The following is a 24633-nucleotide window of genomic DNA, read 5'->3' as shown; positions in this document are numbered from 1 at the left end:
TGCAAGTACTAACACTTTACATTAAATACTTTCAAAAGATATCTAATGGAATCAAATGAAAATTAGACATACTATACCTTCTTCTTCACTAACAAGTTTTCAGTGTGTTATTCAACCTTACATCTTCCATGGTAAGGTTACATTTAATAAGTCAAAGGTGTTAAACAGAAAGACAATTTTTCACACATTGGATATGGCATTCATTTCCTTACTAGAACACAATCCTAGCCATGCAGCCATGGAGTAGATATTAAACAATGGCTCTGAGTCCCATTGAAGTTTACTCAATGTTTATTTGGAATCCTGAAGTCAATTAAAGGAGTTTTTCCCTCAACTTCAACGTCTGTAGGGAAAAGAAACCTTGTCAAGTGGTTCCAGATAAGAACTCTGCAGGTAACCGTTCTGTGGTTCTTCTGGAGAGTGAGCCCCCACAGGATGCAGGGAAGAATGGATCAGCACCATGGACAGCGAACAACGCCCAGTCCCAAACCACAGCCCAGCTGCCCAGAGCTCCTTTTTGAATTCTTCCCCTCTATAATCATTTTTTAAGGGAGAAAGAAGTTTATTTTGTTGACTTCACTGAAATATTGTTTTCTGAAAAATCACACTATGTATGTTAACAATGTTTATACCTCATGTGACAGAATACAGATTCTGAATTTTGACAGAGAATAAATAAGGTCAGTGGTTTGTTGATACCTTATGCTAGAGATACCAACACATGCATACAAAGCGTGAGAATATTCAGCAGAAAATAATTTGTCTTTTCAGTGAGCAGCTGTAGCTATGTGGGCTCAGTGATGCTACGCCATTTTTTTCCTGATTTTTTTTCTTTTTACTATGAAAGCAAATCACCCTGCTTATAAGGGGGAGGTAAAGTGTTTGAAATTCATTCGATGTACATATGCTTATGACTTATTTTATTTCCTTGTCAAACAAAAGTAAATTTCTGAAATATAATGGTGATTTTGACAACACCCAGCATTATCTAAAACTAAATATTAAAAGGTGTCAATGTAATATTATTATTGCTATTAATAATGCTAGGTAGTTTTAAATGTATTATGCATTAATTTGCCATATCTTGCTTTAGATAAGCCTCTTATGTCACCGTAAATTAGAAACCTAAACGAATTTTTATTTTGTTTTTGATACTAGCATCTCCTGTTCCTTTATACAAAACCCTTATTATTATGTTAATGTGACTTGCACAATCTTAAGGTTTTTAATGCCCTATGGTCTGAACCATCGTGGAAATTTCAATATTGACATTCCAGACCTCCCTACAAAGTGTGCATTGTGAACAAGATGAATATAAGGAAGAGGAAATAGCCTTAGGTTTTGCCAAATTTAATAAGGCTTCTACTATTAGAAACTCCCATCACCATATCTATAGTAGCCAAAGTATTGTGGGAAAAAAGTCAGCTTATCACTGCCATCTTCACCTTTAATCAATGCATTTATCTCTGGAATATCTCTTACCTTCACTTAATGAAAGCTTTTGGAATATCTCTTATCTTCACTTAATGAAAGCTTTTGTAATATTTATCACAATACATTGGCACCAAGTATATCACTTGGCCCCTCCCTCCCATGTGTTTACTATGTACCTAATCAAATAAACACAATTTTGCATAAATACGTACAACGAAATAAAGGTGGGAAAAAGATAAAAAGAGTGCACACTATTGCAAGGATATTCCGCACAATAATATAGGGCATATATGATGTCACAAGATGAATTGTGGCATTGTTAAATCATGGACAACTGTAGAAGAAGGAAACTAACTAGATCGACTTTAATTTTAGGGTTTTATTGTATAAGTGAGGGGAGATTAACACTTTTTTATCCTTAAGAAATGTATCAGTATGTCTTAGTAAAACTATAAAATAAATGCTCAACAGAATCTCTGTTATGGTACATATTTTTATCCAAGGTGCACAATTTTTACCCAAGAACACTCTTTCTCAAAGGATTGGAGTACTAAAATATATATTTGTGCTTTTTGACTATATCCCATAAAATGTCTAGAATGGAATATACCTCAAAGGTTTTTAAACCGAAATTATACAAGTTTCTTGAATCTCCACTGGGGAGTCACTACAGAAGGATTCCCTAGATATTGCATCAAAAACCACCAGTGAATGAACACTCAGTATTCTCTGATGCAGACCCTTGGTTTTCAGTGGCTTCCAGGAAAAATAAAAGGCTGTCTTAAGGAGTACTTAGATGCCTTATTTTTTGTGACTTTGGAAAGCAGAAAGAGGCCCACAAGGTAGACATTTCAAAGTAAATTTAAAACATTAGAGGTTCAAAAAAGAAGAAGTTTCTATTACAGGAACCATTTTTACTCCATGCTGATTTGCCCATCAAACCCTGGTACGGTTTCTACTATAATCAAGGCTTCTACGAACATTTGAGAACAAACTCCCAGCTCCCCTGCCGCCCCCCCGCATTTTTTTTCCTCTGAACTAAAATAGAATAAGTAGATATTGGAATTTCAACCATTTTCTCTAAAAGTGAATGCAGGCTTTTTTGCCTTCCAGCTTATATGCCCACCAGGCTAAAAATTTATTTCAGAGTTTTAGCTAGAAGTTAAATATATTTAATGAAAGATATTAATAATATTGACAAAAAATTAGTCTTCTTAGCAATTATACCATAAGAAGCCTAACCATCTGAAACCCCTTTAAAAGGCTCTTTATTATTATTATTATTATACTTTAAGTTTTAGGGTACATGTGCACAACGTGCAGATTTGTTACATATGTATACATATGCTATGTTGGTGTGCTGCACCCATTAACTCGTCATTTACATTAGGTATATCTCCTAATGCTATCCCTCGCCCCTACCCCCACCCCACAACAGGCCTCAGTGTGTGATGTTCCCCTTCCTGTGTCTACGTGTTCTCCTTGTTCAATTCCCACCTATGAGTGTGAACATGTGGTGTTTGGTTTTTTGTCCTTGTGATAGTTTGCTGAGAATGATGGTTTCCAGCTTCGTCCATGTCCCTACAAAGGACATGAACTCATCATTTTTTATGGCTGCATAGTATTCCATGGTTTATATGTGCCACATTTTCTTAATCTAGTCTATCATTGATGGACATTTGTGTTGGTTCCAAGTCTTTGCTATTGTGAATAGTGCCACAATAAACATACATGTGCATGTGTCTTTATAGCAGCATGATTTATAATCCTCTGGGTATATACCCAGTAATGGGATGGCTGGGTCAAATGGTATTTCTAGTTCCAGATCCCTGAGGAATCACCACACCAACTTCCACAATGGTTGAACTAGTTTACAGTCCCACCAACAGTGTAAAAGTGTTCCTATTTCTCCACATCCTCTCCAGCACCTGTTGTTTCCTGACTTTTTAATGATTGCCATTCTACCTGGTGTGAGATGGTATCTCATTGTGGTTTTGATTTGCATTTCTCTGATGGCCAGTGATGATGAGCATTTTTTCATGTGTCTTTTGGCTTCATAAATGTCTTCTTTTGAGAAGTGTCTGTTCATATCCTTCACCCACTTGTTGATGGGGTTGTTTTTTTTTTCTTGTAAATTTGTTTGAGTTCATTGTAGATTCTAGACATTAGCCCTTTGTCAGATATCAGGGGAAATTCAGCCAGATATGAGGCAAAATTCACCCCTGATATTACACATAGGTTCTTTTCTATGTTCCCTAAGTGTCGGCCGGTCTGAGAAATAAAGGGACAGAGTAAAAAAGAGAGAAATTTTAAAGCTCGGTGTCCGGGAGTGATATCACATGTCGGCAGGTTTCGTCATGCCCCCCGAGCCATAAAACCAGCAAGAATTTATTAGTGATTTCAAAAGTGGAGGGAGTGTATGAATAGGGTGTGGGTCACAGAGATCACGTGCTTCACAAGGTAATAGAATATCACAAGGCAAATGGAGGCAGGGCGAGATCACAGGACCACAGGACCAGTGTGAAATTAAAATTGCTAATGAAGTTTCAGGCATGCATTGTCATTGATAACATCTTATCAGGAGACAGGGTTTGGGAGCAGACAAGCAGTCTGAGCAAAATTTATTAGGCAGGAATTTCCTCGTCCTAATAAGCCTGGGAGCGCTATGGGAGACTGAGGCTTATTTCATCCCTACAGCTTCTACCATAAAAGATAGCTGCCCCCCGAAGTGGCCATTTTAGAGGCCTACCCTCAGGGATGCACTCTCTTTCTCAGGGATGTTCCTTGCTGAGAAAAAGAATTCAGTGATATTTCTCACATTTGCTTTTGAAAGAAGAGAAATATGGCTCTGTTCTGCCCGGCTCACCGGCGGCCAGAGTTTAAGGTTATCTCTTTTGTTCCCTGAACATTGCTGTTATCCTATTCTTTTTTCAAGCTGCCCAGATTTTATATTGTTTAAACACACATGCTCTACAAACAATTTGTGCAGTTAACGCTATCATCACAAGATTCTGAGGTGACATAGGTCCTCCTCAGCTTATGAAGATGATGGGATTAAGAGATTAAAGTACAGACAGGCATAGGAAATCACAAGGGTATTGATTGAGGAACTGATAAGTGTCCATGAAATCTTCAGAATTTATGTTCAGAGATTGCAGTAAAGACAGGCATAAGAAGTTATAAAAGTATTAATTTGGGGAACTAATAAATGTCCATGAAATCTTCACAATTTATGTTCTTCTGCCATGGCTTCAGCTGGTCCCTCCATTCGGGGTTCCTGACTTCCTGCAACAGTCAGATGAGTAGATTGCAAAAATTTTCTCCCATGCTGTAGGTTGCCTGTTCACTCTGATGGTAGTGTCTTTTGCTGTGCAGAAGTTCTTTATTTTAATTAGATCCCATTTGTCAATTTTGGCTTTTGTTCCCATTGCTTTTGGTGTTTTAGACATGAAGTCCTTGCCTGTGCCTATGTCCTGAATGGTATTGCCTAGGTTTTCTTCTAGGGTTTTTATGGTTTTAGGTATAACATTTAAGTCTTTAATCCATCTTGAATTAATTTTTGTATAAGGTGTAAGGAAGGGATCCAGTTTCAGCTTTCTACATATGGCTAGCCAGTTTACCCAGCACCATTTATTAAATAGGGAATCCTTTCCCCATTGCTTGTTTTTCTCAGGTTTGTCAAAGATCAGATAGTTGTAGATATGTGGCATTATTTCTGAGGGCTCTGTTCTGTTCCATTGGTCTATATCTCTGTTTTGGTACCAGTATCATGCTGTTTTGTTTACTGTAGCCTTGTAGTATAGTTTGAAGTCAGGTAGCATGATGCCTCCAGCTTTGTTCTTTTGGCTTAGGATAAACTTGGCAATGCGGGCTCTTTTTTGGTTCCATATGAACTTTAAAGTAGTTTTTTCCAATTCTGTGAAGAAAGCCATTGGTAGCTTGATGGGGATGGCACTGAATCTATAAATTACCTTGGGCAGTATGGCCATTTTCACAATATCGATTCTTCCTACCCATGAGCATGGAATGTTCTTCCATTTGTTTGTATCCTCTTTTATTTCATTGCCCAGTGGTTTGTAGGTCTCCTTGAAGAGGTCCTTCACATCCCTTGTAAGTTGGATTCCAAGTATTTTATTCCCTTTGAAGTAATTGTGAATGGGAGTTCACTCATGATTTGGCTCTCTGTTTGTCTGCTATTGGTGTATAAGAATGCTTGTGATTTTTGCACATTGATTTTGTATCCTGAGACTTTGCTGAACTTGCTTATCAGCTTAAGGAGATTTTGGGCTGAGATGATGGGGTTTTCTAGATATACAATCATGTCATCTGCAAACAGGGACAATTTGACCTCCTCTTTTCCTGATGGAATACCCTTTATTTCCTTTTCCTGCCTGATTGCCCTGGCCAGAACTTCCAACACTGTTGAATAGGAGTGGTGAGAGAGGGCATCCCTGTCTTGTGCCAGTTTTCAAAGGGAATGCTTCCAGTTTTTGTCCATTCAGTATGATATTGGCTGTGGGTTTGTCATAGATAGCTCTTATTATTTTGAGATATGTCCCATCAATACCTAATTTGTTGAGAGTTTTTAGCATGAAGGGTTGTTGAATTTTGTCAAAGGCCTTTTCCACATCTATTGAGAAAATCCATGTGGTTTTTGTCATTGGTTCTGTTTATATGCTGGATTATGTTTATTGATTTGCGTATGTTGAACCAGCCTTTTATCCCAGGGAGGAAGCCAACTTGATCATGGTGCATAAGCTTTTTGATGTGCTGCTGGATTCGGTTTCCCAGTATTTTACTGACGATTTTTGCATTGATGTTCATCAGGGATATTGGTCTAAAATTCTCTTTTTTTGCTGTGTCTCTGCCAGGTTTTGGTATCAGGATGATGCCGGCCTCATAAAATGAGTTAGGGAGGATTCCCTCTTTTTCTGTTTATTGGAATAGTTTCAGAAGGAATGGTACCAGCTCCTCCTTGTACCTCTGGTAGAATTTGGCTGTGAATCCATCTGGTCCTGGACTTTTTTTGGTTGGTAAGTTATTAATTATTGCCTCAATTTCAGAGCCTGTTATTAGTCTATTCAGAGATTCAACTTCTTCTTAGTTTAGTCTTGGGAGGGTGTATGTGTCGAGGAATTTATCCATTTCTTCTAGATTTTCTAGTTTATTTGCGTAGAAGTGTTTATAGTACTCTCTGATGGTAGTTTGTATTTCTGTGGGATTGGTGGTGATATCCCCTTTATCATTTTTTATTGCGTCTATTTGATTCTTCTCTCTTTTCTTCTTTATTAGTCTTGCTAGCAGTCTATCAATTTTGTTGATCTTCTCAAAAAACTTGCTCCTGGATTTATCGATTTTTTGAAGGGTTTTTCGTGTCTCTGTTTCCTTCAGTTCTCTCTGATCTTAGTTATTTTTTGCCTTCTGCTAGCTTTTGAATGTGTTTGCTCTTGCTTCTTTAGTTCTTTTAATTTTGATGTTAGGGTGTCAATTTTAGATCTTTCCTTCTTTCTTTTGTGGGCATTTAGTGCTATAAATTTCCCTCTACACACTGCTTTGAATGTGTCCCAGAGATTCTGGTATGTTGTGTCTTTGTTCTCATTGGTTTCAAAGAACATCTTTATTTCTGCCTTCATTTCATTATGAAGGCAGTAGTCATTCAGGAGCAGGTTGTTCAGTTTCCATGTAGTTGAGCGGTTTTGAGTGAGTTTCTTAACCCTAGTTTGATTGCACTGTGGTCTGAGAGACAGTTTGTTATAATTTCTGTTCTTTTACATTTGCTGAGGAGTGCTTTACTTCCAACTATGTGGTCAGTTTTGGAATAGGTGTGGTGTGGTGCTGGGTGTGGTGTTAGTTTTCCTTCTAACAGACAGGACCCTCAGCTGCAGGTCTGTTGGAGTTTGCTGGAGGTCCACTCCAGACCCTGTTTGCCCGGGTATCAGCAGGAGAGGCTGCAGAACAGTGGATATTGGTGAACAGTAAATGTTGCTGCCTGATCGTTCCTCTGGAAGTTTTGTCTCAGTGGAGTACCCGGCCATGTGAGGTGTCAGTCTGCCCCTACTTGGGGGTGCCTCCCAGTTAGGCTACTCGGGGGTCAGGGACCCACTTGAGTAGGCAGGCTATCTGTTCTCAGATCTCCAGCTGTGTGCTGGGAGAGCAACTACTCTCTTCAAAGCTGTCAGACAGCGACATTTAAGTCTGCAGAGGTTTCTGCTGCCTTTTGTTTGGCTATGCCCTTCCCCCAGAGGTGGAGTCTACAGAGGCAGGCATGCCTCCTTGAGCTGTGGTGGGCTCCACCCAGTTCAAGCTTCCTTGCCGCTTTGCTTACCTACTCAAGCCTCGGCAATGGCGGGCGCCCCTCCCCCCCCTTCGCTTCCACCTTGCAGTTTGATCTCAGACTGCTGTGCTAGCAATGAGCAAGGCTTTGTGGGTGTAGGACCCTCCGAGCCACGTGCAGGGTACAATCTCCTGGTGTGCCGTTTGCTAAGACCATTGGAAAAGTGCAGTATTAGGGTGGGAGTGACCCGATTTTCCAGGTGCTGTCTGTCACCCCTTTTCTTGGCTAGGAAAGGGAATTCCCTGACCCCTTGCTACTTCGGCTCATGCTCGGTGCTCTGCACCCACTGTCCTGCACCCACTGTCCGACAATCCCCAGTGAGATGAACCTGGTACCTCAGTTAGAAAAGCAGAAATCATTCATCTGCGTCGCTCACGCTGGGAGCTGTAGACTGGAGCTGTTCCTATTCGGCCATCTTGGCTCCACCAAAAGGCTAACTCTTAAAATCCCTACTTGCTTCAAATCCACTTTGAAAATGAAATAAACAAAGATTAAGTAAACATGTCAACTTTTAAAATCCTATAATTTTTCCATTTTTTGATGAACATAAATTTAATTATCTATCTCCAAGCTTAAACTTATAATATTATTAAATTATTTGGCTAATATCATTTATATAGAAAGGAACATTACAAGAAACTGTGGGTTTTAGATTTAGATTTGTATTATTTTTCTGGCTTTGATTTTTAATTTCTGAGTAACTTACAGATTCTGGGTAGCCTACTTAACCTCCCAAAGCCTTTACTTCTTCACCTGTAAAACAAATGAGATATAATTTACTTTACAGGATAGTTATGATGATTGAGAATGTAAATACTAATCATTTGGTAATAAATAGATGCTCACTTTATGTTCCTCCCCTTTAACAACACATTTCTCTTCCCCCGTCTCTCACGCAACAACATACATCAAGATTCTACATAGTCATAAAGCTTTTTGTAAGATGCAAATTGAAATACTACATCAGTCCTGAGAACACTCACAGTAGAAAATGTATACCAAAATTTAGAAGTTGGCTTCATAAATCTACAATTTTATCCTTCTTTAAAAAATGTGGTATAACATATATAAAGTGGGTAACTCTTAAGTGTACATAATATATGAATATATGTATCTATATACATAAATGCACAGACACAATAACTCGTTCACTGAAAAGCTAAAAGTTTTTTTAAAAAAATTTCTACTGTCCCAGTAAGCTCCATTTTACCTTCTATTACTAGGTACTCTCCTACCCTCCAAGTATAACTAGTATTTGGACTTGCATCATCACCAATTAATGTTGTCCATTCTTAAAAATCACACAAAAGGAATTGAAGGATATGTATCAGTATGTGTCTGATTTTCTGCTTATCATAATATCTGTGAAAGCCATTTACATTGTATATGTTAACATTTGCCTTCTTTCTCTTTCATTGATGAGTAGAGAAATTACTATTTTTATCCAAATACATACTTGGATGTTTAGGGTAATAACTGAAAATATGGACAAATTTTCCATAGACTAACCTTCCATATTTCCTCGTTGTACTCATGGAGGTCTATTTCTTTTTTATCTTATCTGCTATGTTACCACAGTCACCATAAGGCTTTATTTTCCTTTGCCTTTATCACCAGGAAACATTTCTCTCCCTGCATGTTTTAGCACCTCAAGGTCCATCAATCTCCAAATGAAAACATGGTTTTATTCCCTTGATTATCTATCTCAGTTCCTCTCCCACTCTGCTCTTTAATATTTATCACAACGACTTTATTGCCTGACATCATAGAGCAATTCTCTATTAAGTCTGAAGTACAGTGATCATACCAAACAAATCTGTTTTATTATGGTCTATCATAAAATTATACTTATGTCAAGGCTGAGAAGAATATGGTGATTGATAACGGAGAGGGACAAAATCTACAAATTTAACCAAGTGGTATTACAGCAAAATGTACAACAATAAGCCCTTTCTTAATACCCATGTCTTCAAATTCGACCTGAGAATCACAGAAGGGCCCTGGCTCTGGGTAACTGTTTTGTTTTTGTTTTTGTTTTTGAGATGGAGTCTCACTCTGTCACCAGGCTGGAGTGCAGTGGTGCAATCTCGGGTCCCTGCAACCTCCGCCTCTCGGGTTCCAGCGATTCTCCTGTCTCAGCCTCCCGAGTAGCTGGAACTACAGATGCATGCCACCAAGCCTGGCTAATTTTTGTCTTTTTAGTAGAGACGGGGTTTCACCATGTTGGCTAGGATGGTCTCGATCTCTTGACTTTGTGATCATTACCCTAAGGAACCATGTTGAGGAGCTTCAGACTCAGAAAATGCCACTCACTGAGGAAGTTGCAATTAATTTATTTCCTTCCTGGAGGCACTGCTTAACGTTTCAACAAAAGAAATGTTTTCCAGTGAGTGAGGGTGAACCTGACAAAACTGACCACCTGAACTCTCTAGTAAACGTTTTTCTTAAATATTTTATCCTATCATTTGGACACATCTCTCAACTTAAAGAAGAATATCAGGTTAATAGATTTTAATAGCTGTCTTGCTCCACCAGTATGTGCAATGAGCAGGAGAAAGACTACATACAAGGATGTAAGTGATTGATTTTATGTCACTAGGGAGCTGCACAAACCTAAAGTCGTTATTTCCTTCTCTATTCACAGACATTATCCTACAGATAGTATCAGAAGTCAATTTGTAAAACTTCAAAAACATTTCCACTTAAAATGATTTATGGGAAAGGAAATATTTTTGTTTAGATTTTTCTTGAAATATTTTTCTAGCCTATAAACATTTTATCAGATAAGCCTTCCGGGAAAAAAATAAACAACAACAACAGCAGCCTAGATAATTAAATAATGATAGCTACCATTTTGTGAACGATTATTTTATGTCTGGGACTATGATTCATATTTTGTAAACATTAATATATTCAATCCTCATTATAATCTTAAGAGCTATTAATCCACATTTGCCTTAGAAGGAAAGGATTGGAAGTTTAGAAATATTAGGCACAGTATGCAAAATCACAAGTTCATGCAAAGATAGAATGTCAAAAATAGGACTCCACACGTTTTGTTCTGTTTCCAAAAGTTCTTCCCAATATCATGCATCTTAACTGTAATTATATCCGCTGCCTTTTTTAAGCAGGTCAGAGACAGGGAGCAATGTTTTCCCACTAAAACATCCATAAGGATGAATTAAGATTCTATCCAATAAGGCATTGAAAATTAATGGTAGTTTTGTACCATTGATGCACAGAAATTATAATACTGTTAACATATCAATGAATTTTTTAAAGAGTAATTTGTTACTGCTTCCTTAGGGCTAAAGCCTATTTAACTTGACTCATGTCTCATGCAAAATTAACCACAAATTATCGAGGTGACAAGATACATGTACACATAAACAAGAAGCAGTTTTAGAGAGATATGTTATAAAGGTGTCAGAAATTCTGGGGACTTTTAAAACATGCGAGAGTAAAAAGCTGAACAACAAAGGAAAAAGAGAAGAGAAAAGAAAAGGAGGGAAAAGGAAATGAAAGAAAAGGAAAGAAAAGAAGAAAAGAGAAGAGATGGAAATACTCGGGATGAAAATCTTCCTAGGCTCTGTCAGTAGACTCTTCTCTTAGTTTTCACCACGCTTCTTTCCTTTTTGTTGTTTTATGTTTGTTTGATTTTTGGTCTGTGTTTGTTGGAGAATTGGCTGCATGTACTGTGAGCTTTCACACTTGGTTTGTCTAATTTACAATCTCTTCATTTTTTTCCTTTGAATTCTACCTTATATACAGTGCTGTTCTAGTTCTTTGCTCAGTTCTATCATTTCCAGTTTAAAGCTCTTCCCAGTTCTCATCTCAACCCTGATTTCCAGCCCCCAATCTACCTTTGCCCTGAGACTCTGCCAATGGTTTATTCTATGTGCAGAGAAATTGTGATGCATTTATTGTTTACCTAGTCTAAGTTTGCATGACGGTGTGTTTCTCTCAAATAATTAAGACCATGGACTATAACTCTTATTCTTGCAAATAAATATAATGAGGTTTTAGGAAAGGTAATAAATATGTTCTAAGTTGGTTCAGCAGCGGGTGGCATAGCTAAGACTTGACTCTAGGTCTCACTATGCCGTCACTGGAAACAGAGGAAAGGCTCCTCTGGCTCCATCCAACGTGGATCTTCAGCTTCCTGCTCAACCTTCAAAACTAAGTTTAAAAAAGTCAGAAATAGATGATCTGTTTTGGGTTTGAAAGGATATGATTAGATTATTTTCATTAATAAAATTGGAGCCTCTAGTTTCACTGGCATTGTGAAAGAGGAAAACACAAAGCAGAATGACATATTTGAGCACACTTCTACTATAGCTTTGACTACACTACATTGTCATATGATATGCATGTTTTCAATACTTGAAATACAATGAGATCCTTCAAGCCATGGTCTTTGGCATTATCTTCATATCTACCAACCTTAGCACAGGCTACAACACAAAATGTTCGTTACATGTTGGTTCAATGGGAGACTAAATAAACAAATCAATGAGAGAAGGACTGAATTTCCTTTCAAAACTCCAGATCTAGGGTTATGGTCAAAGTAAAAGACGGTCACATTTCACATTTACTGAGATAATCACTCTCATCTTTCAAGAATCCATGAATACCATTCTTTCCCCGTTAGTTGCTAGTATTTAACCAGGTTTCAAGACCTTCTGAAGACACTAAAAAAGTCCTCTTTCTTCTTTAACCTGTATATCACTCCAGCCCATTGTCCTCACTGAAGGCAGAGTTAATTTTCTAAAGCACACTCACATTGACTTCCTCACCTGCTTTCCATGGGTCATGGTACTCAGGATAAAGGTAAGGCTCTTAACAAGGCCTTCAAGGTCCTACACAATCTCTATTCTGCTTATCTCCAGTCTTACTTGTAAGTTTTATTACTTATAAGTAATAAATAATAATAGTTTGATTCTAGTCTAACATGAACTACTGACTATTCTTTGAATGATCAGTCTTGCCTTTGGCCTTTGCTCAAGCTGTTCCCTTGGTCTGAAATGACCACCATGTCCCATCTCTGTCTGAGTTATTCCTATTCTCTCTTTAAATTGCGATAAATTTTTCTCCTACCCTGGAGGACTTCAAGGTTGTCTCTTTACTGTGTGTCTATGTAAAGTGGTGCCTATTACCCTCAGATAATTTATCTTCCATAATATAATAAAATAGTTATTTATTTGTTTATCCCTACACAGCCCCACTTGTACCTTCAGGGCAGAAACAATTATACATTTTTTATCTTTATTCCCACTTTGTAACACTGAATCTAACACATAGTAGGTGGCCTTAGTCCATTTGGGCTGCTATAAAACAATGCCATTGCCTAAATAGCTTGTAAATAATAGAAATTAAGGTATCACAGCTCTGAAAGCTGAAAAGTCCATAAGAATGTAACCAACACATTCTGTGTCTGGTGAGGGCCTGTTTTCTGCTTTATAGATGATGCCTTCTTACTGCATTCTCATGTGGTGGAAGACGCTAGCTAGTTCTCTAAGGTCTCTTTTCTAAGAGCATTAATCTCATTCATGAAAACAGAGCTGCCATGACCTCATTACATCCCAAAGGTACCACCTTCTTAATTCCATGATGTTGGTGATTAGGTTTCAACATATGAATTTGGCGTGGGGGCACAAACATTGAGACCACAGGATAGGCATTCAAAAATTTTTTCATAGGATATGGCATACGAAAAATACAACATCACAAAGCTACGAAGGTCAGAACAGCTCATCAGGAGTTCAGTCTCATTCTCTTGTCTCTAATTCTTGACGCCCTCCTGAGAAAGTAACTGAAAGCGCAGTTGGAAATTTGCTCTCTGCTTTGATTCTTGAATGTCCAGTTCACTGACTGTTTCCATTCCTTCCAGTACCCCTCCCGTGGGCCTTTTTTAAAATGCATGCTGTGTTCTCTCTTCTCCTCAGCTATACGTGGCCAGAAATCCTAAGAGTAAAGCAATAGATCACCTCCCATGTAGATCAGTGCAACAGTTGTTTTGTGCCTTAGAGTTGCTTTTTTTCCCAGGACCTCTGCCCCACCTGAGAATGAGATTTGTGAGCAATGCCTCTGTATGCTTAATCTATGTGTATGTATACAGGGCAAGTATTAATAATAAGAATTTCTAACCTTCTAAACAGATTAAAAGAACTGTTTATTTAGAGCTTTTTGTTACTTAGATTGATGGCTATGTGAAAGACATATTTGTTACTCATTTGTAAGAACAGCTACCATTTATTGAGTACCTATTGTGTATCAGTCCCTGGACTGAGAGCTTTCACTGCAGTGACTTAAATTCTCAGTCAATCCCTATGAAGTAAGATGGCATTATGTCAACACTGTAGGTAGGAATAATACAGCTATGAGAGGTCAAGAAACCTGCCTAATGTCCCACAACTAAGAGAGACAGAAATGGGGTTTGAGTACAGGTTGTCTGATGTCAGTTCCCTTGCTCTCATAACTATGTAATGCTCTCATATTGAAGAAAGTGCAAAAAAGGCTGTCAGATATGCTGTTTTGCTCTGCCTGCTTGACCTGTGTCCTTTTACACTGACAATCATTTGCTCAAAATCATTCAACTTATAGAAGTAACTGAGAAAGAATGTAAACAGGAATATATTGATAGTGAATGAAAAGCATCATTCTATTTTCTAGCACAAAGTGTTGGCTTGCTAGAAAAGAGTGGCTATATTTAAATGAGTTAGTTAACATTAAACTTTAAGGATAAATAACATTAAATAACTTAATGGTCTGAAAATCCTTTAGCAATTTTATATATATTTCACATGGAAGAAAGAAAATAAATCTCTTGCAGAATAGCAAACAAGACAAATAACCAAAGGGAATGTTTTCACCACCTGGCAGATATTTCTGCACCTTTCAAATAATGTAAAATGAGAAATAAGATTCACTATACTGGGGTAATTTTAAGGTACTTGACAGAGCTGATAACCTGTAAGTCACTTGATACTGAGCTTCTATCCATGTGATATACTCGGCGCCTGCATTTCCACAATTAAAGTCTGCCCGTCTCTAAAATATGTTGGATAAATGTTCCACAGAAGTTTCTGTTTGCTTTCTTCTAATTTCAGAAATATCCTATAAAAAATACATCTCTCTTTCATACACTGCTATGCAAATTTTCATTGTTGGAGATAGAAAATTATAATACCATTTATGATTTTAATAGAACACATTAAACTAGATAAAAAAGGGAGTAGAAATCATTTTTCTATCAATTGGTAGTAAGACTTGACTCATTACTGCTTTTAGTTTCTGCCTCAAAAAGAAAATTGGGGTAAAAGATGACCCTGAATTATGTTTGGTTAGGATCCCCACTGTCCAGCATGTTGTTTTACTTTATAAAGGCCAATTTAGCCACTCCGACTACCCCATACTCCTGCCTCTGATGGGTCTCCCAGAGGCACTGTCCTGCACAGATGGATGGTTGCAGGGAGCAGGAACAAAGGGGTGTGTAATGGTAACAAGTCACCATGAACAGGAGAGAATGAAAGGGGCCTTCCAGCAGGTTTAGGCCCAGTTGGAGGCTCCAGAGAAAGAGTCATCTTTGGAGCACTGCAGTTGCTGGTTCACTTTGAGGTGGTGGTGAACCAGAGCATCCAACTTGGAGAGAGGCTCCTCCTGGGTGTGTCCCACATCTCTGTGCCCTGGTGGACACATCTGGGTTCAGGCTGGAAATGCCTGACATCACCCTCAATTGCTCAGTGGCCTCCTTCTCTCCCTCCAACAACTGTCAGGGAATATAGGGAGCATGGGAAGGCATAGCAAGGAAGGGTTGGTGGAGCCATGAGGAGCTGCTTTCATTAAATGTAACCTTGAGCAACAACCTTGTTACTGTATTGCACAGCTCAATGCAGCAGTGCAGTGGCTGTGTTTAATACCTCCATGGAGAAACTGCAGTGACAACTGTGCAAGGGAGATTATGCTATATTCAAATGCACACAAATGTTTGAGAATGACTTTAGCCACATTAGCAAAGGGGTTATGACTCATGCGCACAGCCAAGTTGAAAAGGTGACTGTGGGCATTTTCTCCCATTGTGTCTAGCCCCAGCCTTGCACTACCTAATGTCACATTGCTAAGTGGACTAGCTGCAAACTGTGAAGAATATGCCAAACATGGCTATGACATCCAGGCTAGAGACAACAAGCTTAGTAACACCTTAGAGGTAACTGGTTGTTTTCATTGGAATTGGTAAAAATATTTGCCAATGATATTGAAAAGCAGTAACTCTTCCAGAAGCTTGCCACTTGGCTGCCATTTCACTTTTTGGTTGTGTGTAGAAGATCTTTTCGTTCATTGGAAAAGCCACATTTACCTCTTTTTACCTCTAGAGTATTCTAGCAGCACCCAATGCATCCCAGCTGCAGCCACAATGGGCATGCCTGTGTTTGACACAGCAGTCTGTCTTTGCAGTCTCTAGAAGATAGAGCCAGGAAACTTTGGGAGAGTAGGTAAAAGCTGCTTCTACAAAATCTTTTGATGTTCTCTTAGGTTCATTGGGAAGGTGTCTCACATCTGGAAGGGTGTGGGGTCCATTCTGAGGCCTTGCCATGTTGGAGAGGCCCCTGGTGCTTCTTCCAATTGTTCTCCAAGGCTGAATTCCAGAGTTTTCTTGATGTCAGCTTCTCCTGTCATACCCTATATGCATCCTCACCCTCCAATCTATTTTGGAATACTTCCTACCCTAGCCCAGGCAATCTGATCTGTCATGGGCATTTCTAACTATTAGAAAGTTTTTTTCTTTGAGCCATAATCTTCCTCCCCGTGACTGCCATGCACAAATTTCTGTACACATTAATGGCAGTGCAACACGATTGTCTGCACATGCACAATTTTCTATTTGTTATCAAAATGTAAATTATGCATTCCCAATGACCAGCAGTCTCACTTATAGGAATTTATTCTGTGACAATACTAACACAACTGTATAAAATATAAGTCTATGAGAATGTTTACTGGTGAATTGGTTCTAGCAAAACCAGAACGGCCATTCTGGGAGGTACTCTAGAGGGTTTTCCTGCATCATATGGAAAATTGGACTTGATGATCTGAAAATTCTTCTAATCATAAGCTCTTGAGTTGTTCTGCTATATAAGAGAGGCGGTCATCTCTGGGCACATCTTTCTGGTCTCATCTTCTCTACTTCACTTGTTTTCCCTTCCCATCTGCCAAGGAGCTTGATAGAGAGGGAGGTCAATGCCAGGTCAGCATCAGGAGGCTTTACAGGGTCCCTGAGGTGTTTAGAACTGCCTCTTCTGATAATGCTGGGAAAGGAAGGAATCCAACATGAAGGCAGGCCAGAAAAAGACAGCATGGGCAGGAACAGCCTTCCTGATCCTGGAGGAAGCAGAGCCAGCATGACCTTTCCAGGCACTTCTGACACATTTTTAGAGGGTCTTAACATGTTTGTAGCAAGTGTTGCAAGCATGCCCTTGTCCTCGGAGAGTACTTTCAGCATGTCAGCAGGAGCTTCCAGTCTCTCCCTAGGCAGCAGGATGCTTGCAGTGATTTCAAGAGCAGACACAAATGGCAAACCTGTTGCAGAAAAAGCTCGGAGTTCAGTAGTGGGGCTCCTTCCTTCAACCCTGTAGACTGAAGTTTACATGAAGAACAGGATGAGGCTGGGTGTGGTGACTCATGTCTGTAATTCTAGTACTTTGGGAGGCTGAGGCAGAAGGATTGCTTGAGCCTAGGTGTTCAAGACTGGCCTGGGCCATATAGCAAGAGACTCTGTTCCTATAAAAAAAATTAAGAAACTTAGACAGGTGTGAAGGCACATGCTTTTAGTCCCATCTACTCAGCAGGCCAAGGTGGAAAGGCCACTAGAGCCCAGGAGGTTGAGGCTACCATGAGCTGTGATTGCGAAGCGTGGGAAACAGAGTGAAACTCTGTCTCAAAAACAAAACAAAACAAAACAAAAGTGATAAAAAAAAAAAGAAGAGTGAAGCCACAAGATGTTCCAATGTAATGCTGAAGCCCAGAGAAAAAAAAAGAAAGGAAAAAGACAAAACTCCTAATAAAAGCCATTCTCATCACCATGGGACTGGGAAGGACAAGTAGACCCTAACCATGTCCTTATTCTGGCCCTCAGCTTGCTATGGAGCCCTAGGGGTGAGGAAAAGGAGAAAGGCCTATGCAGCCCAATGAGCAGAGGACACAGCTCTTTCCCCTGTGGAGACACCAGCCTCAGTTCTACTACAAAGGAATTTAAAATGGGAAAGGAACCTACCTCCAACTAGTGTAGGGTCTTCAAGCAAGACCCCTAGCAGGATTAGCTATTTTCTGATGAACTTCAAAGCCCACCCAACAGCACAGACAGTACTCCTAGGTTCTGCAAGTAAGACAACCAGAAAGATTGACCTTTTCCTGAAAAAACTTAAAGCCTTCTCTGCTAAATAAACTGAAGTCTCAGGTCCTAAAATAGAGACATGGAAAGATTGGATCTTTATTAAAATGCCTCAAAATCGGTTGCAACATATGTGGTACGGAGAACGCCATATTTAAAGCTATGAGGAAGAGCAACATGGAAACCATCAGGCAGCCAGCACAGTGTGGTGGAGGGGCTGGCATTCACTGGTACCATGATATCTGAGACCAAGGAGACAGTGACCTCTGAATCCCATCAAAAAGTGGAGTCAGCATTTAGGAAATCAGGATGTTTCTAACTTAAGTTGCCTTAATTTTAAATAACTATCTGTAAATTTAACAATACATTCCCAAGAAAAGGCTAATTTGAAGCTACTGCATCCTGCCTCCCCTAAAGAGTGTTTTTTTGGCATTAGGTATAAGTCTGTAAACTCAAATCCATGTTACCCACTGAGCTAAAGGAAAGTAGTCAAATTAACTGTTTATATTTGATAATCTCCTTTTCCTGAGTCTCTACCTTAGTTCCTTATCATTCAGCTGCAGTTGCTGGGTGGTGAACATTAGAAGTAACTTTTAGAAAGGTTAAACATCTGAAGGTGTTTCAATGAACCATGAATATTTTCTTTTCTTTTTTAATTTCTAGCTTGGCTTGAAACTATGCTGAACGATTGTGTTCTAATAAGGGATTAAGATGAAAATCCTGTTTTGGTTGCTAGTAAAATATGTTTGTGTATTAATTAGGTTATTTTAGAGAGTGTTAATTTTTATTCTCTGTAGGTATTTCTCTGATGCTGCCCTTGTGAGAAGCGGATTCTTTGGTGATATAATTTCAAGAATGTCACAGAGCTTTCCAATTCCATTATATTCACAACACACTGGACACTGGAGACTCACACACATAACCACACACATACACTCACACACATTCATAAGCACACACATGCACATGTATAGCCCCCAGTTAGGGGAGGGCTGTAGTACCGCTCTGAAGCACATGCCCCTTTGCTATTCAATTACATTATGAATTTGTTTCTCCCAGGAAAAGTGTGTTACTACACAATGTGTGACAAAAGTCTAAAATTGCAACATTTAATGAGGGATAGACTGAACCATGTTGTGAAAGGAAGACCATGGACTTTGGAATCAGACAGATCTGGGTTTAAATCTTCACTCCACTCACTGGGGGAATCCTTGAGTAAGTGTTAATAACATACTAGAGGTCTGAGTCCTCAGTACTAGATGTCTAAAGCATCGAGTACTGAACCATACACATAACTGGGACATCAAAAGATTATGGTCCTTTTTCCCATTCAATTGCTTAAATTCATATAGCTTCTGGGGTAGATGTAGTAATAAGATCACAGAATATCTGAAAAAAGGGGAGTAAGTAACCCCAGTGGAGCCTGGCAAGTCAGAAACAGATTCTAATATATATATATGAATTATATATATTATAAATTATATATAATATATACATATATATTATTTTATATATTATTATATATAATTTTTACCTTTGAATATGACTAAGTTACAGTTTTTAAGAGTTAAATTGCTGAAATACTTAAACATGAATTATGTGTTCTTTTCCTGTTTGAGGTGAGCTAAAGATCACTTTTAGAATGCTATAGTGAAATAATCCAAATACCATCAATGGAATCTCAAAGCTGTCACATTCATCTCTATTACCACTACTTTGAATATTGTAATAATATAGACATGACATTATGTTAATGATCACCCTCATAACCCATGTTTCTCTCACCATCCCCAGCCAAATGATTTCTTAACACTACTGCTACGATGTCATTTCAAAATAACTTGCTTTACTGTTTCCCTTGTCTACAAAATGCAATCCATCATTTTTAATGACAAAAGATACATGAAAAATGATATGAGTATGGCACAGAAGATTAAAGGGTGACGCCACTGGGGCTGCCCTTAACTTCTGAGGGCAATCGCAAGGGCTGATTTTTTGTTATTGTGTTCATATTGTACCTAACCACCTTTCCGATGGCTATATTTGAGAGTCACTGTTCCTAACTTCCTTCTATAATTAACACTTATAATGAAAAGAAAAAGAAATGGGAGTAATCTTCACTGACTGTATCAAATATGTTAAGTAATATGCTGATTGTATTATATGTATTTCTGTTTCATGCAAAAGCTACCCTTTGGGAAATGTGACATTTCCATTTTATAGATGAGAAAAATTAAGCATGTAGGTTTTCTGAAGCTCGAGGATAGTTACATATGCCGATCTGGTCACTAAACCAAAATCTCCAAAAAATTGATCTGGGAATTCAACTCAGGCAATCTGATTGTTCAGCTCCCTCTGTAAAAAAATATAAAACTCATGGAAGGTTAATGTGATTATGGAGTTCCTTCTCAATTCCATGTCCTTTCTTTGTCAATGTTTCCACCTCATCCAGTTATCTCTGAAGAACGACTCCTGGAGCTAAACACAGTATGCCAGGTGTGCCCTCCATCCCAATTAGAGCCATGTATCTAAAGAAAGGCTCCTGAGACCATTTCGATTTCCCTAGTGGTCACACCAAATCACTGACATGTATCCAACTCTCCTTTTTCAAATGTTCACCTCATAAGCAATATCTCCCCTATATGTGCTTTTATTTTTCTGGACTTTTTTGCCCTTCCTGAAATAGTTAAAATGTAAATGGAATTCAGATGGATGTGACACATCATTGCAAGTTAGAATGAAGCATTTGAATACTATTTCTATTTTTCAGCTTAGTTATTTCTCTCATTTCCTGGTCTTCTGAAAATGTGATCACCTTACAGGATGGCATTATGCGTGTTATCTGCAAATATGCTAAACATGTCAGGACTAATAACCTAGCCTGTCAGATCCACAAGACCCCTTCCATTTCATGTAAAATCTCTCTTTGTGTGTGTGTGTGTGTGTGTGTGTGTGTGTGTGTGTGTTTGGTAAAAGCAGAACTGCATCCTTTGCTTACCTGCTCCCCCCACCTCCCCTGGGAGACGAAGCGGAAATCAGCAATCTTAGATAAGGTGTGACTGACAAGGATAAAAAGACAGAATTAATCCACCTCTGATGCAGTGTGATAATAAAAAATTAAAGCAATTTCAAAATAACAGAAAAGGAAGCAAATGGGAAAAAAAATCATACCACATTTATTCTACTTATTCCTGAGCAATGTTAGCAATAGGTGTAAAAATACTAATTCAGGCCAATCTCCTTAATTATAGATAACACTGCTTTAAGAACAAGGACTAAAGAGGCAACATTTGAAAATTATTGCTCAACTATCTAATAATTAAAAAATATGACAAAAACCTCAATCATACTTTTAATTCTTGATCCTTGGTTATAGGATAATCTTTCTCATGCCTATTGAATTTCACTCAGATTGTTGTTTAATACAAAAAATGTTTAAAATTACCTTAGTTTTCAAAAAACAATAAAATAAAAAGATAAAAGAACTTCATATCCAAGCTTGAAAAGACTTAAAGAACATTATAACAAAAAAAGAAGGAATTAAAAAATGTGTGTAAATGAAGATTGGGGATATATATATATATATTTTTAATCTCCCATGGATATGCTCATTTTCTTCTCCAATGTGTTTTTTCCTGTTCAGATCGCATGGTTCTAGCTCTCTAGGAAAGAACTGAGTTAGCGGCTATAGTGAGAGACAGTAGAGCAGAGGAAAGGGGAATGTTATTCATATGGATCTTATCTTGAATTCTGTTCTAGGCAGTGAATTGTCACTGCAAGAACTTCTGAGCTTCATTTTTTCACATCCATAAAATGGCCATAATAATATTTGAAACTTAAGGTCCTTGTGATATTAAAATGTATGATGTTATAATATACATTAAAATATATATGTGTGTATATATATAAAATTTCTCCACATTTGTGGATATATGTATGTATGTGTGTTGTGTTGTGTGTGCATATATATATACATATATATATATATATATATATACGTATATTTCTCCATGTTTCAGCCCTCTAACTGTTCCACAGACTGAAAACCCCTTAGCTTTACTTACAAGATACATCACTGGCCCTCAACTTAACTTCTCTTGTCATCTTCTTTACCCCAAATTTCACTATGATTCGGCCACAGTGTCCTTTGTGAAAGACTCACACATCGTTTGCTTCTTTTTAGCACCTTTGATTCCAACTGCCTGGAACCCGCTTTCTGGAGATCTAGGTATGAGATCTTTTTATGACTCACATTTCAGATTACCTCTTCAGATGCACCATCTGACCTACAACATGAGTTAGTGATTTCTGTCCCATCATCATTTCCCTAGTTTATTGCCCTGATTATTTTTTCTTCAGAGTGATTCCCAAAATACTTATATCCTATTAGAGAAGAGGTCTGGCCTATACCTTTGACTGTTTGTCTTGAGTGTTGGCATAAAATAAGAGTGTACTACATTTTGGTCAAATTAATTATATAAAAGGGCAAAACATATATCAGAATACCATAGGCATAGAACAAATACTGGATTCGTCCCTTCCATGTGAGCTTTCTGACTGCATAATAGTGGCTTTGCAATTATGTAATTTACCTCTACAATAAGAAGATAAGGAGATAATAAAATCAAAACACACACACACAGAACTTACAGAACTAAGAATAGAGGCTGGGTTGCCTAACTATCTGACTATCCTCAGTCCATTTAATGACAATATTAAATATTTGGAATAAAATATATCTCTAAAGTTTATATACGCTTTGCTTTAATAAGACATACTCTACCTTTGCACAAAGATGAAATTAAGACAAATAAGGCAATATAAATACATGTCAAGATCATGAAGAGTTCTATCATGCATTATGGAGATTTTTTACAGTTAGAGGAGTCAGACTTCTCAATTTTTATTTATTATTTTAAAAAATCTACTTTGTAAGTTCTTTTCTCCACTTTCCCATTAAACTTGATAAATCTTAAGTTATCTCAGTGTGGGAGTGTACTTTTGTTGTTCTGTATCTGTCTAACATTCCCTCCTTCTGGGAATTCTTCATATCTCACTCCATGTAAGTTTGGGGGCTATGAGAGATGAGGCCCTGCCACCTTGCTTATGACCTGGCAGGTTAGATGGCTTCATCACCCTAGATGCAGTGAGTGGTCTCAGACTGGCACATGACTTAAACCAGAAAAGAGTCCTGGAGCAAGTTGCCTTCATTAAGGAAACCATTGACATTTATGTATTTTACTTAAATTTTTCTTCAGAAATTATTCTACATAGCCAGAAGAACCATTACATTACCTAAGAAGGTTTGTTTCCCAAGAGGAGTTTGCATTATTACTCCCAAAGAGAAGTTATACATCCTCCTACTTCTACCTAAGCCACATACTCAAATCTGGAACAATGATTGGGCAAGAGATTGTCTTGCCTTTTTTTTTTTTTTTTATAAAATGAGCTATAAGGGTGATATAGTTTGGCTCTGTGTCCCCACCAAAAATCTCATCTTGAATTGTAATTCCCAGGGAAGGACCTGGTGGGGGGTGATAGATCATGGAGGCAGGTTTCCCCATGCTCTTCTTGCAATAGTGAGAGAGTTCTTATGAGATCTGATGGTTTCAAAAATGGCAGTTTCCTCTTCACTCTCTCTCTCTCCTGCGCCTTTTGAAGAAGTTGCTTGCTTCTTTGCCTTTCACCATGATTGTAAGTTTCCTGAGGCCTTCTCAGCCATGCAGAACTGTGAGTCAATTAAACCTCTTTTTTAAATATAAATTGCCCAGTCCCATGGAGTGTCTTTATAGCAGTGTGAAAATGGACTAATACAAAGGGTATTAAGCTGGCACTACCATATAAAGAGAACTGCACGAGCATAGAGTCACCACACAAGTAGGACTGAATGAAAGAGAGAAGAGAGTTTCCCAGAAAGATTATTTGAGCATGAGAGCTTATCCAGGTGTGATGACAAGAACAAGTCTGTAATTTTAAATTCCATAATTTCACACCCGTTTCTTTCAATTTAATTTGAGTTGGGTTCCTCTAACTGGAAACTACAAGGATTTAGACAAGCATAATCTTCCTCTACACTGTGTTAATTGCTGGCACCATCCTCAGTCACTCAGGGGCCTCCTTTCCTCCCTCCAGCACCTGCCAGGGAATGCAGGGAGTGATTTGAGGAGGGACACCTCACTCTATAGAATATTTCTGGCCTCATTCACCACTTCAGAGGATATAATAATGGCTCTTTAGATATGGGGTAACTTGAATACATTTTACACGGGATGTTTTAGGTAACATGTAATATCTTCTTTAGCACCGCTTAAATAGTGGAGGAAATGTTCCCAAAGGTATCTTCTGACCCTTTTTCCATTAAGTGAAGATATATGGCTTTAGTCTCACCTAAATGCCATTAAAACCTCATAACAAAACACAACAATAAGAAAAAACTGACCTAGATTAGATTTGTTAACTTCATTTTACTTCCGCAAAT

Source organism: Pan troglodytes, chromosome 18, assembly GCF_028858775.2.
Source record: "Pan troglodytes isolate AG18354 chromosome 18, NHGRI_mPanTro3-v2.0_pri, whole genome shotgun sequence".
Classification (NCBI taxonomy): Eukaryota; Metazoa; Chordata; class Mammalia; order Primates; family Hominidae; genus Pan; species Pan troglodytes.
Note: the sequence above shows the minus strand (reverse complement) of the source record.